Below are 19,053 nucleotides of genomic sequence, written 5' to 3'. Positions count from 1 at the left end.
TTTTGAGTCAGTATCCGTGACCCATTGACGTAATCACAAGGCCCTCCATGCCAGTGCTCAGTATGCACTTGTTTGGCAGAGTATGTGAGTGCTTTTATCAGTCTGAGTGTGGAAGATAGAAAGAAAAAGACCCTTTTTGTTGGGGCACTCTTGTCAGACAATATGATTGTTATGATAGCGTTCAGTCAATTAGAGGGTTGTACAAGTCCTAGGAATCTAAGTGGTAATTTAGTGTTTATTGGGGTGTAGTAGGGGGAATTCCCCTATGGATTTTTTTCGTAAAACTTCGCTTTTATTAATTCTTTATAAGATAAGTCTATACATCACACACACACATACATAAGGACACACAAAACATATAATATTTACACTTCTTAGAAGAACACCTTTCAGGTTATGAATTTATGTCCCCTTGCTTGGGTAGGATAAATTGTATAATCTTATTCGTCAGAATAGAGTTCAGTAGAAAAATCTACTGCAAATATTTGTGACACTTAGAGCAACAAAAACTATTGGTTAAATATTTGCCACTCCACTACTCTCCTGCACCTCACTCTCCAATCACACACACACACGCACACACACACACACGCACAGTTTAGTTTCACTTCAGGACTGTCTGACCTGGCTACACGACCTGCTCTATCACTTTCAGTTCAGGACTGCCTGACCTGGCTACGCAACCTGCTCTATCACTTTCAGTTCAGGACTGCCTGGCTTGGCTACACAATCTGCTCTATCACTTTCAGTTCAGGACTGCCTGACCTGGCTACACGACCTGCTCTATCACTTTCAGTTCAGGACTGCCTGACCTGGCTACGCAACCTGCTCTATCACTTTCAGTTCAGGACTGCCTGGCTTGGCTACACAATCTGCTCTATCACTTTCAGTTCAGGACTGCCTGGCTTGGCTACACAATCTGCTCTGTAACTTTCAGTTCAGGACTACCTGGCTTGGCTAGACGATCTGCTCTGTCACTTTTAGTTCAGGACTGTCTGGCTTGGCTACCTGACCTGCTCTGTCACTTTCAGTTCACAACTGCCTGGTTTGGCTACAGAACCTGCTCTGTTACTTTCAGTTCAGGACTGCGTGGCTTGGCTACACAACCTGCTCTATCACGTTTAGTTCAGGACTGCCTGGCTTGGCTACATGACCTGCTATGTCACTTTCAGTTCAGGATTGCCTGGCTTGGCTACACAACCTGCTCTGTCACTTTCAGTTCAGGACTGCCTGACTTGGCTAGACGACCTGCTCTATCACTTTCAGTTCAGGACTGCCTGACTTGGCTAGACGACCTGCTCTATCACTTTCAGTTCAGGACTGCCTGACTTGGCTACACAACCTGCTCTGTCACTTTCAGTTCACAACTGCCTGGTTTGGCTACAGAACCTGCTCTGTTACTTTCAGTTCAGGACTGCGTGGCTTGGCTACACAACCTGCTCTATCACGTTTAGTTCAGGACTGCCTGGCTTGGCTACATGACCTGCTATGTCATTTTCAGTTCAGGACTGCCTGGCTTGGCTACACGACCTGCTCTGTCACTTTCAGTTCAGGACTGCCTGGCTTGGCTACACGACCTGCTCTGTCCCTTTCAGTTCAGGACTGCCTGGCTTGGCTACACAACCTGCTCTGTCACTTTCAGTTCAGGTGTGCCTGGCTTGGCTACATAACCTGCTCTATCACTTTCAGTTCAGGACTGCCTGGCTTGGTTACACGACCTGCTCTGTCACTTTCAGTTCAGGACTGCCTGGCTTGGCTACACGACCTGCTCTGTCACTTTCAGTTCAGGACTGCCTGGCTTGGCTACACGACCTGCTCTGTCACTTTCAGTTCAGGACTGCCTGGCTTGGCTACACAACCTGCTCTGTTACTTTCAGTTCAGGTGTGCCTGGCCTGGCTACATGACCTGCTCTATCACTTTCAGTTCAGGACTGCCTGGCTTGGCTACACGACCTGCTCTATCACTTTCAGTTCAGGACTGCCTGGCTTGGCTACACGACCTGCTCTATCACTTTCAGTTCAGTTCGGCCTGGCTTGGCTACGCAACCTGCTCTGTCACTTTCAGTTCAGGACTGCCTGGCTTGGTTACACGGCCTGCTCTGTCACTTTCAGTTCAGGACTGCCTGTCTTGGCTACACAACCTGCTCTGTCACTTTCAGTTCAGGACTGCCTGGCTTGGTTACACGGCCTGCTCTGTCACTTTCAGTTTAGGACTGCCTGGCTTGGCTACACGACCTGCTCTATCACTTTCAGTTCAGGACTGCCTGGCTTGGCTACACGACCTGCTCTGTCACTTTCAGTTCAGGACTGCCTGGCTTGGCAACACGACCTGCTCTGACACTTTCAGTTCAGGACTGCCTGGCTTGGCTACACGACCTGCTCTATCACGTTCAGTTAAGGACTGCCTGGCTTGGCTACGCAACCTTCTCTGTCACTTTCAGTTCAGGCCTGCCTGGCTTGGCTACACGACCTGCTCTGTCACTTTCAATTCAGGCTATGGCTTGGCATAAAAAGCTGCTCTGCTCACCTTGCTCTCCCGTATCACTGGCCAGCTGCAGTTTCCCACATACACCGGAGGGGAGAGGAGGGTCCGGTTATGTTTCTGCCTCCAGTTACAGAGATCATACAGCAGTCACGGCAATACAGATCTGCACCTGAGTATAAGGAGACAATGGTTATAGGAATAACTCACATATACTGGTGTAAATTGGCGGCACTCACAGACTGGTCTCAGTAAGTCAGATAGTCCGTCACCTCATATAACGTTTCACTTTATTCCAACCGTCGTCAGACACAACGGTATAAATGTTACCTTCCGGTGTAGGTTCAAAGAGCGTGAATCTGCCCCGAATTTCCGTTCTTCTCTTAATTAACAGAGTGTATCCATCACCATGGTAACTGTAAATAATCAATACTGATCTAAGAGCACATCATTAACTTATATTATACGGGTAGAGATACAAAGCTCGGAGAAGTTTTACAGCGATTTGGGCCAATTTCATCCATCTCCGATGGATCGGGCTGAGAAATTGGCCCAAACTAGATGTGTACAGATGGGGCCACTCTCATTAGAGTGGCTCCCATCGTGCTGTCCGACAGAACGGGGTGCCCACACATCCTAACCCACCAGCTACTGAGATATGGTGAGCAGGTGGCACTGAGGAGAATGGCCCCATCTGTATGACATGCCATCGGATCCGATGCGATGCCCTGTGCATATCAGGCCTGAGTCGAAGGTCGGACCTGCATGCGGGGAACAGGGGTCGCATGTGATACATCACTTGTGAACAGGGCCGCCAAGAGAAATCCTGGGCCCCGGTACAAAAACTTCCTGGGGCCCCCACCGACAGAGCTCCCTGCTCTGTGGACCCATTGTTACGCCACTGCTTCCAAGGTGGATACAGGGACAAAACTTTACACTGTAATGCCTATTACACATGTTACACACCCATTACACATTATGCCACACACCGTAATACCTATTACATATTTTACCACATGCCATAATACCCATTACATGTTGTTCCACACACTGTAATGTTGATTGCATATTAGGGGTTAACATGCTCTTTGCCATGGGTTTAACCTGCTCTGCCAGGAGTTACATGCTCTGCCAGGGGTTAACATGCTCGTTGCCATGGATTTACATGTTCTGCCATGGGTTACATGCTCTGCCAGGGGTTAACACGCTCGTTGCCATGGAGTTCCAGTACATGCTCTGCCAGGGGTTACATGCTCTGCCAGGGGTTAACACGCTCGTTGCCATGGAGTTCCAGTACATGCTCTGCCAGGGGTTACATGCTGACTTCCAGAGTTGGATCTCAGCCCCAGCACCATGGAGGGAGGCAGCAGACACAGAGCAACCAGCCACCCACCTTCCACCTTGGAACACAGTGACCTGGACATGGGTGGGGAACCAGGTCTGTGACTGCTGGGCTGGAGACATGGCACCTGCTGCTGCTGGTGGCGGCTGGGATGGGAATGTGGGAAGCGTTGTGGGCTGGAATCTGTGGAGTGGGTGGTGCTCCCACGGGAGGTGGCCTCTCTCTGACTCAGTTCCTCCCGGCACCCATGGACTACCTACCCTAAGTATCCTCCTGTCACCGAGCCATGGTAAACTGCCAAGTCACGTGGCTGGCTCTCAGCAGGCCCTGGAGTCAGAGGATGGAACAAAGCTCAGAAGGACCTCTGTGATGCTGCTGCCCCCACGCCGGCCCACATCCGCCCACATCCGCACTCCCAATGCCACTCCTGAAGAGCATTCTGACCCGGCACACTCGCCAAGAAATAAAAAAAACTGTGTGTCCAGACCAGGGCCCCCATGACAGGCCCGGACCCGGGTAAACTGTACCTGCCCCCCCCCCCCTCTCGGCACCCCTGCTTGTGAAAGGGCTGCATACAATATATCATATGTGTTCCTGCCACATAGGAAGCTCCCGGCTTTTCCTTACCCTCTTATCCTTTGAACTTTGCTATAGATATACTGATATACTGTTATATTTCTCAGTAACATTGAAATTGGCATTTTGAGTGTAATAATTTGGCAATTACAGGTCCTGAATAAACAGAAACAGTACCCCCACATATCAATTGCTTTGAATTCCTTCATATGTGATAAAAAAAGCTACTTTCCAGAAACAATTGTTTCAATTTGCCTTTATATTGGATACTGCTTAGATAGTTTAAAACAAACTGCTTAAAAATCCTGTTTGATACATTCCAAGTGGCTCTATACATAGATCTCGCATTTTGGGTGTATTCATTTGATAAATAGAGATTCTGAATAAACAGAAACAAGTGCCTCTGTATATCAATTGTTTTAAATTGCTTCATGTGTGCTGAGAAAGCTACTTTTTATAAACGATTGTATCAAATTGCCTTCATGTGTAATACTGTTTAGATAGTTTAAACAAACTGTTTAAAAATCCGATCTGACGCATTCTAAGTGGCTCTATACATAGATCTCTATACTACAACGGTTCTCTCATTCTGACAGCTAGAAACGCTGCCAGAGCATCAGAAAATAGTGATTACAGCCAGTTCAGGACAGCAGAAACCGCTACCTGTCTCTATGGGCCTTATTCTGGTCGGTGCGGTTGGAGCCGAATATGCGGCCAGGACCGTGCGTCCTAAACCCCGCCTTTCGTACGGATCGCTCACTCCGTCCGAATACGGTAAGCCGCTGACCGCATGGAGCACGAGTGTATTTCTCATGAATACGCCTCCTCCATCTCAGGGAACCTCCCCCATCATTCGATGGTCGCAGACCATCGAATGCAGGACCGAGTGGTCAGGCAGCTCCCGCGAGCTCAGACCACACGGACATTTCTCCGTGCAAAAGCAGGGATCTGGGCGGGCAGCTGACATCCGGCGATGTCATATGTCCGCCCCCTACACATGCGTCACGACTGCATTACCATACGTACGCCCAGCGTTTGCATGGGAACGCCCATGAAACGCGGGGTGTAAACATATGGTAATGAGCCCAAACAGCCCTTCACGCCCCTCTCCACCCCCTGTTCGTAGTGTACACATTTCATGCGGAATTTGGACATGCGTCCCGGTCGCACATGCGCAGAGACGCCTCTGCACATGCGCAGACACAAAACATCGGAGGACCGACTGCACGCAGATATTACCGCACCGATCAGAATAAGGGCCTATAATTTATATATCTGCTTATATAGCAGATGTCAGACAGCAGAACAGATACTGTCTAATTTCCCAGACTCTCTCTATCTATAGGGGACATATACAGTGATATAAATCCCTACCCTACATTTATCAGACAGCCGAGCGGACACTCTGCACTGCAATAAATGCAACAGAGATGCTCTGAGCAGTCATTTGTGACAAGCAGAAGCTAATACTATCAGTGCCTTGGACATGGTGGAATCTCTCGTCCAGTATTTGATGACTAGCGTATGATACTGGAAAGCAGAAACACTAATGCTATTCAGTCTCCACAACTTTCCACCTCCCTGCAACAACAGCTCTCTCTAATGCTTGTGCTGTAAATAATAATAATAATAATAATAATAATAATAATAATAAGTTATTTGCAGTATACAGCATTTTCTCCCAATAGGAATCAAAGGGGGATATTTACGAAGATGTTTATTCTACTTCACATGTGATGTTGCTATGGGCAACCAATCAGACCCTGTCTACTATCTTCTAGAGGGTGCGAAATAAATAAGAAGTGGATTCTGATTGGTTGCCCATAGCAACATCACATGTAAAGTAGAAAACACATCTTAGTAAATGTCCCCCATTCAGTCTCTCTGCCCTCTAGCTTTGCATCTCTACCTGTATAGTATAAGCCAATCAATATGCTCTTAGTGTTGCTTAGTTACAGTCACCATGGTGATGGATACGCTCACCGGACACTGCTGTCTCTGCACACAGATGGGTCTAACCATTAAGAGAACAGTGGAAATCCGGTGCGGATTCACGCTCTGTGGGGGAAGGTCACTGAGATGGGAGTTTCTATTTCACATGAGATGTATTACTGGACTGCAGCCATTGTGAACCCTTTGAAGTTGGTCATACTAAGATCTAAACTTCATTTCATTTAGTTGTATCACCAAAAGTTCCTCTGGGGAGTTTGTTCGTAAAACCCGTAAAAATTGTGAAATCAGTAAATTTTACTTTAGTTGTACCAGATGCTGGCTGGTGGCTTGTAGCAAAGTGTCCCTATCAGTTGTTCACAATGGCTGCAGGCCAATAAACCTGGATGTGTGTGATACAAAGGATGCACTACTTGTAGTGCAATGCTGATTGGAGGGACATTGGCACATCCACTAACTGGAAAGCGGATAAAGATCCGATATCGACTAACACGTACTTTGGCATTTGCTATATACATGCTGATATGTCCCTGTGGGTCATATTATGTTGGGATGACTACAAGACCATTCCGAGATCGCATGGCCAACCACAGGTATACTATCAGACTGGCTTTAGAGACTGGTAAAATGGATAAAACCAGTGGCAAAACATTGTCTGGAATATGGACACCAAGAAGCCAGCATTAAATCAATGTTGAGTGACCATGTATCCAAACCAATTCATGGTGGGGACCGAATGAGAACTTTACGGCAACGCAAAGTGAAATCAATCTACACACTGGACACTGTAGCCCCGCAAAGCCTAAATGAAAATAGTCCATTAAATTGCTTCTGGTGATGGAGATGGACCTGGAACACATCCAGTTTTCTATTTTCTATTTTTTGAATATGTTTGTTGGTACTAATGGTGTGAGGGACCGAATAGCACTAGACTAATAACATCCCTGTAAGAAAGCATATCTATATATACAAATAAAGATCCAAATCAACCGGCACTCTCTAGTAGCTCAAATGACAATAGGCCCCGGTGCCCGAAGAAAAATTATGCAAATGTCCAAAAGAACAGCACTCAGGAGGCAGTTATTAAACAAAACAACAAGTCTGTAATAAAGAACGAGCTTTCGGGGTGTGACCCCCTTCATCAGGTACAGACCTGATGAAGGGGGTCACACCCCGAAAGCTTGTTCTTTAATACAGACTTGTTTTTTTGTTTAATTACTGCCTCCTGAGTGCTGTTCTTTTGGACATTTATATATACAAATATATATATTTTTTTGCATCTGGTGGGGCCAAGGATGGCCACACACATGCGAGCTCCCATCCACCGGAGCTTTCCTCCCCGGCCACCGGAGATGGGGAGCCTTGCAGAAGGGAGAGGACGAGCACGAGGGAGGCCGAGTGTTAGGTTTCGGGTGTGACCCCACAGCCGGGACTGCTGTTTAGGACAGCCACGGCAAAAACCCTACACTACCTCTGTTGTACCCCCCAGGCTGGGTGACCGACTCCTGCAGATATTCTAGGCTTCGCCTGTAGCCGCCACGTTTGAATGGGCGAGTTACGCCCGCCCAAGCTCCGGTGCAGCCAGGAGTTACGGAAGGACAAGGAGCCGGGGACCCCCCTAGGGTACGGCCAAGAGGAAAGCTGGCTAAGGGTCCTAACTAAAATTAACAAACGGCAACTTGCCGAACCCTGGCTAACGCAGCCACAACCCGCGACAACAGTCGCCCAGGGAACAAAAAGAATACAAAGCAAAATACAAAAGCACAATAGAACTAGAGGGACTGAGATTCCCAGGTGGACTGGGAAGCAAGGGGAGGAAAAGGATGGGAGCTGAAAATAGATGCCCCAACGAAAAGGACCTGCCAAACCGGCAGACAGAAAGAAGATATACAAGGCAAGGAACAATAATGAAAAAAGGCAAAAGGAAACTACCCCAAGTGGGGCAACTCACGACGCTGGGAGAACCCTGAAGATGGGATGTCCACAAGGATACCACTGGGAACAGCAGGGAAGCAGACCGGACAGGAGCTGGCAGATAGGACCAAACAGGAGCTATCACCGGCGAGGACTGCTGGGCTGGCTCCCTAGATAAAGAAGACAGGAGCCAATGGAACTGGGGCCTGAGCCCCGCCTGCCCTGATAAACCCCCTCAGACACCTGTGGTCTGCTTTATTTTAACCTACAGTATTAGAGGCTATCCTGCCTCTCTGCCCGGCAGCGTCTGCCGTTGCTAGGCAACGGCGCTGCCGTGGGCAGGAAGTCCCCCCGGCGTCCTTCGGCGTCCCTGGTTGCTTAGCAAACGGACGTCAGAGCCGGAAGGACAGGCGGCTGAACGAACATGCCGCTCTGTCCTTCCTGGAGCGCTCCTGCGGCGCTTAACACAGAGACAGAGGAAGAGGTGGAAGGGAGGTGGAGAAGGAACAGAGGGCGCCAGAGTGTGGCAGCATCCACGGCCCCACCAGAGGAGTCCACCGCAGCCTCCAGCAGGATCCCCTGGCCCTTATTATTATTATTATTAATTTGATTTTTATATTTATTTTTATTTTACTTATTTTGTGGGGCATGCACATTAGCAATATTCACAACACAAGCGCTTGATTTTGTTACATAAAAGTATCCAGGATCCCCTGGCCGCTTCACCCGGCTGTGACGCGCAGGCATCAGCTCAGCCCCCCGCAATGAGGAAAGAGGAGGCTGGACCAGAAGGACCACCTGGCCGTGGCACACATGGTCTTCTGGCCTGCAGGCACCCACCAGTCTGCAGGATCCTGTCTGCCCCCACCGAGGCTTCAGTTCCAGGCAAACCCTTTACCAGGAAGGCGTTTGGGTATCAAAATGACAGAGTATCAACAGTCTTATTATCCCAGTTATTTAGCCAATGAGAGGAAGTGATGTCATCCCCTAGCCCTATTTAACCCTCATCAGAGAATAGAGCAGTCTCATTCAGACAGAGCCTGTGACCAGAGCACACTCATTGAAGGGTAAGCAACCTAAATTGACTATTGCAGATAGTATGTAGAACTTTGCATAACTGATATATGCTTGTAATGAATTAATCTGTAGTTTGTTATGTATTCCTACCAGATGTTACATTTAAGGGGATTTAATTATGTCAGATTCCATCCCAATAGTACTGAGAATAAGTCACCCAAATCTAATTCTCCCTGCACAAGTTGCATCTGCCCGCCTGCAGTGCACATGGTTTTGTCCATCTAAGAAGGAATTTGTCAGAAAGAGTGAACCAAAATAACCCTCTTAGTCCCAGTAAGTGGTTTCACACTAAATGGAACATTTGTACATAGGTACTGCCATTAAAGAGAGACCTTATCCACTAACGTAACATCAGACTGCAAATATATTAGCAGCATATCCAGGAGAAAGGTCTTCCGCCACCCAGCCGGTTGGTTTATCCACAGAAAACACACTAATTGGTACTTCTTTCATTTGTCTACTCAACCAATGGAGTGGGGTACTCCTCTCAAATTGTACAGATGGCTTAACAAATAATCTCCATTTGAATGGGAGAAACCTATTTCTGATAAGGAATAAACCTATTTATGATAAGGAATTCTCATTATCCCTTACTAGGTGTTATACTGTTTCAAGGACTCACTTACCACCTAATAGGAATTAATTCCTCTTGGGAAAGACTGCCTTATTAAATCCTTACGATGCGGTATGTAATTAACCACATTATCTTGTACCATAAATGGTATATCTGTTTTGCTGTTCCATGTCGGTTCACCTGTCTCCATTTTCTCCCTTGATGTTTTTATCCCTTTCATGTAAAGAAATCATGACATATGTAGCCAAAAAATGTACTGTACCAGTATGCCATTATGTAGTCCATTGTTGTTTTTTACAATTTTTAAACAAATTTACATTCTAAATGTTATCAATTAATTTTGTAGTTAACCCCTAATGAAGTCCCTTTAAGGGCGAAACGCGTTGGCTTTCTTCTGCTGTTATCAAGCGTTTGAATTGTCTCAATGAAAACCATTAAGATCTGGATGACTTGTTGCCACTTTGTTGATTAAGAGACGTTTTTAATAAATTTTTTTAATTATTTGGACTCATTCTATATACTAGAGTGAATTCTATTAAGGATGGACTGATGAAATTGTGAAGATCATCATTAGTGGCGCCAACTCACAACTGTGCTCCCATATTCCCCCTCCAACCGGGGATCTTGTGAGATAGGCAGCCCCAACATACAAAAAATTACATCAATTCTCTGGGCGCGACACAAGAGTCTGCTTTCCATGTATAGGACTCATGACAAAGGTCCTAGAGGTGGATCGAAATGTTGACCGGACAATTGTCTGCCATGCTGCCTGATTAAAAACACTTATGTAAGCTGCAAGACTGGTGAGTGACATATATATATATATATATATATATATATATATATATATATATATATATATATATATATATATATATATATATAGTGGTTTCCTTATAGAGGGCAGTCAGTGTGGTTAGTGCTATCACTAGTACGGGATGCGGTCATTTGGTCTACAGAATGATGGTCGATAGTCATTAGGTCGACATAGGTCTAGATCGACATGGGAAAAGGTGAACATGATTCTAGGTCAAAAGGTCATTAGTTCGACAGGTCATTAGTTCGACCGTGTCTAGGACGACATTCAAAAGGTCGACATGGGGTTTGACAGTTTTTTAACTGCCCTGTGCCGACAGGCGGTATTTCATACCCTACCATCCACTAGGGCATCCACTGTAGTTCCAGATGTTGTGGAACTACATTTCCCAGCATGCCCTGACAGTTTTGGCATGCTCTTATAGGAAAAAATGTGGCAATGCATGCTGGGACATGTAGTTTCACAACATCTGGAGGGCCACAGGTTGAAGACCCATGCTTAGGGCGTGGTGGGAGAATAAAATAGTGAGCCGAGTGTAGCGAGCGGATGTGGTGCACTATAAACTTTGTCCATGTCGAATGTGTTGACATTCGGGTAAATAAAACAGTGAAAAAACCCATGTCGACCTTTTGAATGTTGCTCGAATCCCAGGAAGGGGGGTCCGCAAATTGCGGGAGGGGGGGGGGGTCGCGGGGGTCCGCAAATAGCAGAGGGGGGGGGGGTGCCGTGAATCGCGGGACGGGGGGTTGTGGGGGTCCGCAAATCGCGGGAGGGGGGCGGCACGGGGGGACGTGAATCATGGGAAGGGGGGTCCGCAAATTGCGGGAAGGGGGGGCGAGAATTGCAGGAGGGGGTTGAGGGGGTCCGCGAATTGCGGGAGGGGGGGGCGCAGGGGGAGTGTCATGAATCACGGGGGCGTGAATCATGGGAGGGGGTAGTGGTGGTCTGCAAATTGCGGGAGGGGGGTTGTGGTGGTCCGTGAATTGCGGGAGTGGGGCCGCAAATCGCGAGAGTGGGGTCGACGTGAATCGCGGGAAAGGGGGGGCGCGGGGGTCCTTGAAACGCAGGAGGGTGGCTGCGAATCGCGGTAGGGGGGTCATGGGGGTCCGCAAATTGTGGGAGGGGGGTCACAGGGGGTGCCGTGAATCGCAGGGGGCGTGAATCGCGGGAAGGGGGGGTCACAGGGGTCAGCAAATCGCGAGGGGGGGGCGCGGGGGCCCACGAATCATGGGAGGGTGGGTCGCGGGGGTGCGGGCAGACCTGCCGCTCACCTGGTGGCTGTGGAGTAATGGTGGATGGTGTACTGTAGCCCTGACTGGGTGGGGGAAGGTGATGTGAAGGGGGTGGTGGTGTGTATAACACTGGACTTTTTCCTGGGGGGCGGGTTTGTGTATAACGCTTGGTGGGAACTTTGTGTGTATAACGCTGTCAATCACTCTTCTAATACCACCCAGCATTATACTAGAGTGCGGGCACCTTTAGTACAGGAGGAGTGCTGCTTCTGTCCCCCATCCTCCCCCTCCCTGCTGCACCTCTGATAAGTCTGTGTTCTCAGCCCGAGTACAGGGTGAGATTAGTGCAGCAGTCCCCGTCCTCCCCCTCCCTGCTGCTGCTGCACCTCTGATAAGTCTGTGTTCTCAGCCCGAGTACAGGGTGAGATTAGTGCAGCAGTCCCCTGTCCTCCCCCTCCCTGCTGCTGCTGCACCTCTGATAAGTCTGTGTTCTCAGCCCGAGTACAGGGTAATATTAGTGCAGCAGTCCCCCTCCTCCCCCTCCCTGCTGCACCTCTGATAAGTCTGTGTTCTCAGCCCGAGTACAGGGTGTGATTAGTGCAGCAGTCCCCCGTCCTCCCCCTCCCTGCTGCTGCTGCACCTCTGATAAGTCTATGTTCTCAGCCCGAGTACAGGGTGAGATTAGTGCAGCAGTCCCCCGTCCTCCCCTCCCTGCTGCTGCTGCACCTCTGATAAGTCTGCGTCCTCAGCCCCAGTACAGGGTGAGATTAGTGCAGCAGTCCCCCGTCCTCCCCCTCCCTGCTGCTGCTGCACCTCTGATAAGTCTGTGTTCTCAGCCCGAGTACAGGGTGAGATTAGTGCAGCAGTCCCCGTCCTCCCCCTCCCTGCTGCTGCTGCACCTCTGATAAGTCTGTGTTCTCAGCCCGAGTACAGGGTGAGATTAGTGCAGCAGTCCCCCGTCCTCCCCCTCCCTGCTGCTGCTGCACCTCTGATAAGTCTGTGTTCTCAGCCGGAGTACAGGGTGAGATTAGTGCAGCAGTCCCCGTCCTCCCCCTCCCTGCTGCTGCTGCACCTCTGATAAGTCTGTGTTCTCAGCCTGAGTACAGGGTGAGATTAGTGCAGCAGTCCCCGTCCTCCCCCTCCCTGCTGCTGCTGCACCTCTGATAAATCTGTGTTCTCAGCCCGAGTACAGGGTGAGATTAGTGCAGCAGTCCCCCGTCCTCCCCCTCCCTGCTGCTGAGGAATGTACAGCAGCACACAGAGAACGGCCAGAGCAGCCCCGGCTTCCGTGTGAGATAAGTAACTATAAGGAAGCCCAGGGAATGTGGAGGCTGAGTGGCTGCTGATGTACAGGCTGCTGCAGCACACATACACATACCTGCTTCTATCCGTCACCCAGATCCCTGCAGATATCAGGCAGCACACCATACAGCAGCTACAGGAAGCAGTGAGCACTACCCTGCTGCTTGCAGACCCACCCACCTGATCCCTGCACAGCAAATCACGAGCCAGATTTGTTCTGCAGCGTCCAATCCACGACTGGCCCTGAGAACAAGGCAACAACCTCACAAACAAGCTACCCACAACTAGCAGGAAAACAAGCTAATTGGGAAAAACCAAGCAGAATTATAAGCGGAATTGGCCACACTGGTGCACTCTTATACAGGTCCCAGCTATCATTGCACTTCCTGTTTGTGTCAGTCCCCACCCCCTTTTTATTCTAGAGAGGTGTATATATGGTGATGCTACAGTGGCCATTTTAACTAAGGGCAAATCCAAGATGGCTATATTTGGATTCAGTATTGAATCCCGGCGGTCAGGATCCCGGGGTTCAGAATCCCGACGCCGGAATCCCGACAGCCGAAATGCCGACAAGGGGGGACGTGAATCGCCCCCCCTTGCGGGCTCGCTGCGCTCGCCACGCAGCGGGCCCGGTGCCTCGCTGCACTCGGCACACTAATTTATTGTCCCTCCAGGGGTGTCGTGGACACCCCAGGAGGGAGAAAGTGTCGGCATTTCGGCGGTCAGGATTCCGGCGTCGGGATTCTGAACGCCGGGATCCCGACCGCCGGGATCGTAACTGCATCCCCTATATTTACAGTTCTTATATAGCACAGCATATTACGTTGCGCTTTACAATTGCAAACTACAGTGATTAAACAAACTGGGTAGATACATGGAGGTAGGAGGGCCCTGCTCGCAATCTTACAATCTATAGGGATAATAGAAGGGATACATAAGGATAGAATTCCATAGCATGGCAGTCCCATCAGATTACAGGACAGTCCTGGTGGGATGCAATTAGATATACTGTAAATCAATGTTCCCTCTAAGTTGACCAAGGCTGTGTGCGGCTAAAGATTTTGGCTGCGCAACTTTGGAAGGAAATTTAAATTTTGTGCGTCACTTATATATAATTGGAAAATGACATTCAGCATTTGTGTTAACTTTACTTCAAAATGATATTAAACATTTAAACATTCAAAACACAGCACACAATGTAGCTAATGGGTGAAACACACATTAACCCCTTCCCGACATTTGACGTATATATACGTCATGGCCGGGATGTACTTCCCGACACATGACGTATATATACGTCATGACTTTAAACTGTCCCCGCGTCTATAGACGCGGGGACAGTTTAAACATGTCTGCTGTCCCTGACAGCAGACATGTCCCTGCATGCCCAGGGGGGGTGGCGATGCTTCCCCCCCCCGTCGGCGATCGCTGTGATTGGCTGTTCAATGTGAACAGCCAGTCGCAGCGTTTTCCTGTGTTACCGGCGAATCAGACGCTCAGTAACACAGGTGTCAATCACCGCCGGGTGTGAGGGGGCATGAGGGGGTCACCGGTGATGACCACACCTCACCCCACCTCACCCCACCTGCCCCCAAGGCTGTGATTGGTCCGTCGGACCGACGGACCAATCACAGCCAAGGCGCGTCATTTAAACTAACGGTGACTGCGCTGCAGACGCCATTCCGGTCTGGAATTGCGTGCAGAGCGGTCACCGGCCACTCTGTCGTGATATACATACCTGAACCTTGCCTGATACTTACCTGATCACCGCTGATCACCGCTGGTAGCGTGCTGCCAGCAGCTGGATGCTTCCTGGATCTTGTGACTTCCTGTGTCCTGCTGCTGCAGTGTCATAGAGTCACAGATCGTGAGAGATAGTGAGAGATAGTGACAGAGAGTGATAGAGAGTGATAGAGAGTGCTATATTTTGTGTCTGCTGCACCCCTTTTGTGCTGATCAGTATATCTGTGCTGATCAGCAACTTTTTGGGGTTTTTTTTGGTACTTATGTAGTATCTGGGCTGCCGATTTCTAAATCGGGTACATCGCATCGCATGCAACCATCGGATGCGATGCGATGCGATGACCCGATTTTTCCATAGGAATCAATGTTAAAATGGACTGAGTCCATTTTAACATGGAATTCAATGGGAAAAAGGGGTCCTTTTCATACCCCTACTATCCAAGTGGGCATGGAGTTGGATATAAACCTGTGGCGAGCGTAGCGAGCCACCGAGCCCGAAGCGTGGCGAGCGTAGCGAGCCCCGCGAGGGGACACAGAATACCGTCCCCTCGCGGGGCTCGCTTCGCTCGCCACGCTTCGGGCTCGGTGGCTCGCTACGCTCGCCACAGGTTTATATCCAACTCCATGCCCACTTGGATAGTAGGGGTATGAAAAGGACCCCTTTTTCCCATTGAATTCCATGTTAAAATGGACTCAGTCCATTTTAACATTGATTCCTATGGAAAAATCGGGTCATCGCATCCGATGGTCGCATGCGATGCAATGCGATGCGATATCGCATCGCATCGCATCTGATTGTATGCCTTAACGTAAGGCATACAATCAAAAAATCGGCAGCCCAGATACTACATAAGTACCTTTTTTTTTTATATATATATATACCTGTCAGTTGCACCAAAGGTTGTGCTGCCTGTGCAACTGACTGCTGCCCCCCCTTTTGTGCTGATCAGTTTAAATTAATTAACTGATCAGCAACTTTTTGGGGGTCCAGGGTTTTTTTTTTATATATATATACCCTGTCAGGTTGCACCCACAGTTGTCTGCCTGCTGCCCCTCACTGCTAATCAGTGTCGCATCACTGCATCACTGATCTGCAGTTTTTTTTTGGGGGGGGGGGATTGCAGTGGGGTTTTGTTTTTACACCCACGTTGCTTTTGTGGGTGCTTTTGTGGGTGTCCTGTGGCCGCTGATAAGTGACGTACATCACTGAACAGCATTTTTGGCACAGGGTTGATATAATTTTTTTTCTGCAGTTTTTTTAAATTGTTTTTTTTTTTGGAGAGTGCTGTGGTTTATTACACCCACGTTGCTTTTGTGGGTGTCCTGTGGCCACTGATCAGTGACGTACATCACTGAACAGCATTTTTGGCACAGGGTTGATATCATTTTTTTTCTGCAGTTTTTTTAAATTGTTTTTTTTTTGGAGAGTGCTGTGGTTTATTTTTTTTTTTAATTGTTTTTACACCCACGTTGCTTTTGTGGGTGTCCTGTTGCCTTTGAGCGCTGTTCAGTGACGGACGTTACTGACCAACATCTGTGCTCAATTTTTGGCGCAGGACCTTTTTTTTTTTTAACCCCTTCAATTTTTTTTTTTTATTGGGATCAAATTCCTGTATAAAGTATTTTTTTTCTGCACTACATACACACTACACACTACATACCCCCGTGTTGAAATAAAGTTTGTACCCCCCCTACACTATACACATGTTGAAACATTACACTTACAGAAACACAAAAATAAAAATGGCATCCCAAATGTCATCCCAAATGTCATCCCAGTCATCCAGAAGAATGTATTCAGCGGAGGAGGCATATGCCATGCTTGCCTCTGACTCTGACTCTGACACAGCCAGTGATGCAAGCGGGGAATTTGAAGGATTCGCCTTAAGCTCCTCTTCCTCCTCTGCTGATGAGGGACCCCCTCAAAGACGCCCCCGTAGAGCAGCTGAGACCCCCCCCAAATGATTGATCCCGTATGGACCCCACCACCAGACAATTTTGAGCCCCAGGTTCCTGAGTTTTTGGCCATCCCAGGAATCCAATTTGATTCAGCAGGTCTCAGAGAAATTGACTTTTTCAAATTATTTTTCTCTGATGATTTTATAAATTTAATGGTGGACCAAACTAATTTATATGCCCAGCAGTTTATTGCTCAAAACCCCACGTCATCATTTGCTAGGTGGACCCCTGTAGATGCAGTAGAGATGATGACGTTTTGGGGTCTGGTGTTACATATGGGCATAGTAAAAAAGCCAGAAATTAGGCAATATTGGAGTACAGATGTTCTGTACAGCACCCCACTTTACCGTATGGCCATGACTCGGACTCGTTTTGAGATAATCCTTAAATTTTTACATTACACCGATAATGCACAGTGCCCACCCAGAGATGATCCCACCTTTGACCGGCTATTCAAAGTCAGGCCGGTCATTGATCATTTCAGTGCCAAATTTGCAGAGATGTACATCCCTGAAAAATTTATTTGTATCGACGAGTCCCTTATACATTTTAAAGGAAGGGTTAAATTCCGCCAGTACCTTCCCAGTAAGAGGGCAAGGTATGGCATAAAAATGTATAAACTGTGTGAAAGCACCTCAGGGTACACCCACAGGTTTAGGGTATATGAAGGGAAGGATTCAAGAATTGAACCGCCAGAATGCCCCCCCTCCCTCGTAGGTGTTAGTGGAAAAATTGTCTGGGATTTAGTGCACCCCTTCCTGGATAAAGGTTACCACCTCTATGTGGATAACTTTTACACTAGCATCCCCCTGTTTAAGGCCCTTGGTTCAAGAGGTACAGCAGCTTGCAGTACTGTGCGCAAGAACCAAAGAGGCCTCCCAAAAACGCACATTGCCCAATTACTGAGAAGGGGTGAAAGCAGGGCACAATCCACCGAAAATATGTTGTTGGTCAAATATAAGGACAAGAGGGATGTCCTTATACTGACAACAATTCATGGAGACAGTACCACCTCCATCCCTGTACGAGGTACCAGTACCCACACCTCAAAACCTAATTGTATCCTAGATTACAATAAGTACATGGGCGGAGTGGATCTTTCAGATCAGGTACTGAAGCCGTACAGTCCCCTGCGGAAAAAAAAAATCTGGTACAAGAAGCTGGCCGTGTATATCATCCAGATGGCACTGTATAACGCTTACGTGCTATTCCGTTCTACCAGCCAGAGGGGGACATTTATGCACTTTCAAGAGGAAGTCATAAAGGGCCTAATATTTGGGAACCAGCAGGCAGAGGGCCCCAGTACTTCTAGTACTGGCCCCCGTATTGTACCAGGGCAGCATTTTCCTAACGAAATCCCCTCCACTGCAAGAAAGGGCAGGACACAAAAAAGGTGCAAAGTTTGCTATAAAAAGGGAATAAGAAAGGAAACTATTTTCCACTGTGAAACTTGCCCCGACAAACCCGGCCTATGTATAAAGGAGTGTTTTAAAATATACCACACATCTATGGATTATTAGGTTCATCATTTCACCGTGCTTCGGGGGTCTTGCTAATGCCACATAGCACCCACCATTCATTCCACCAGAATCTGAGCTGCAAAATCCAAAAATCACTCCTTCCCTTCTGAGTCCTGCCATGCACCCAACTGGTATTTTTTGGTCACATATGAGGCATTGCCATACTCGGGAGAAATTGGGGCACAGATTTTGGGGTGGTTTGTCTCCTTCATTCCTTGTGAAAATGAAAAATTTGGAGCCAGAACTGCATTTTTGTGTAAAAAATGTAATTTTTCATTTGCACAGCCCAGTTGTATCAAAATTGGTGAAACCCCTGGGGGTTTGAAATGTACACTATACCCCTAGATGAATTCCCTGAGGGGTGTAGTTTGCAAAATGGGGTCACTTGTGGGGGGTTCCACTGTATTGGTGCTTCGGAGGTCTTGCTAATGCGACATAGCACCCATCAACATTCCACCAGAATCTGTGCTGCAAAATCCAAATATCACTCCTTCCCTTCTGAGTCCTGCCATTTTTTGGTCACATGTGAGGCACTGCCGTACTCGGGAGAAATTGGGGCACAGAT

General features: G+C 48.2%; 1 protein-coding gene across 1 annotated transcript in view; it reads right to left on the bottom strand.

Annotated features, from left to right (window-relative positions):
* Positions 1 to 13,503, bottom strand: part of LOC146076000 (uncharacterized) — a 31,059-nt gene extending 17,556 nt beyond the window's left edge. Inside the window, exons 1-2 of the mRNA XM_083185758.1 lie at positions 13,343 to 13,503; positions 2,528 to 2,654 (exon numbers count right to left, since the gene is read on the bottom strand). The gene's annotated coding sequence lies outside the window, so the exon portion shown is untranslated. The remainder of the gene's footprint in view (positions 1 to 2,527; positions 2,655 to 13,342) is intronic.
* Between the last annotated feature and the right edge of the window lie 5,550 nt (positions 13,504 to 19,053).

The sequence above is a fragment of the Crinia signifera genome, chromosome 4 (genome assembly GCF_055691185.1).
Source record: "Crinia signifera chromosome 4, ASM5569118v1, whole genome shotgun sequence".
In the NCBI taxonomy this organism is placed as follows: Eukaryota; Metazoa; Chordata; class Amphibia; order Anura; family Myobatrachidae; genus Crinia; species Crinia signifera.
The sequence above is the reverse complement of the archived record's forward strand: the minus strand, read 5'-3'. Positions and strand labels throughout refer to the sequence as shown.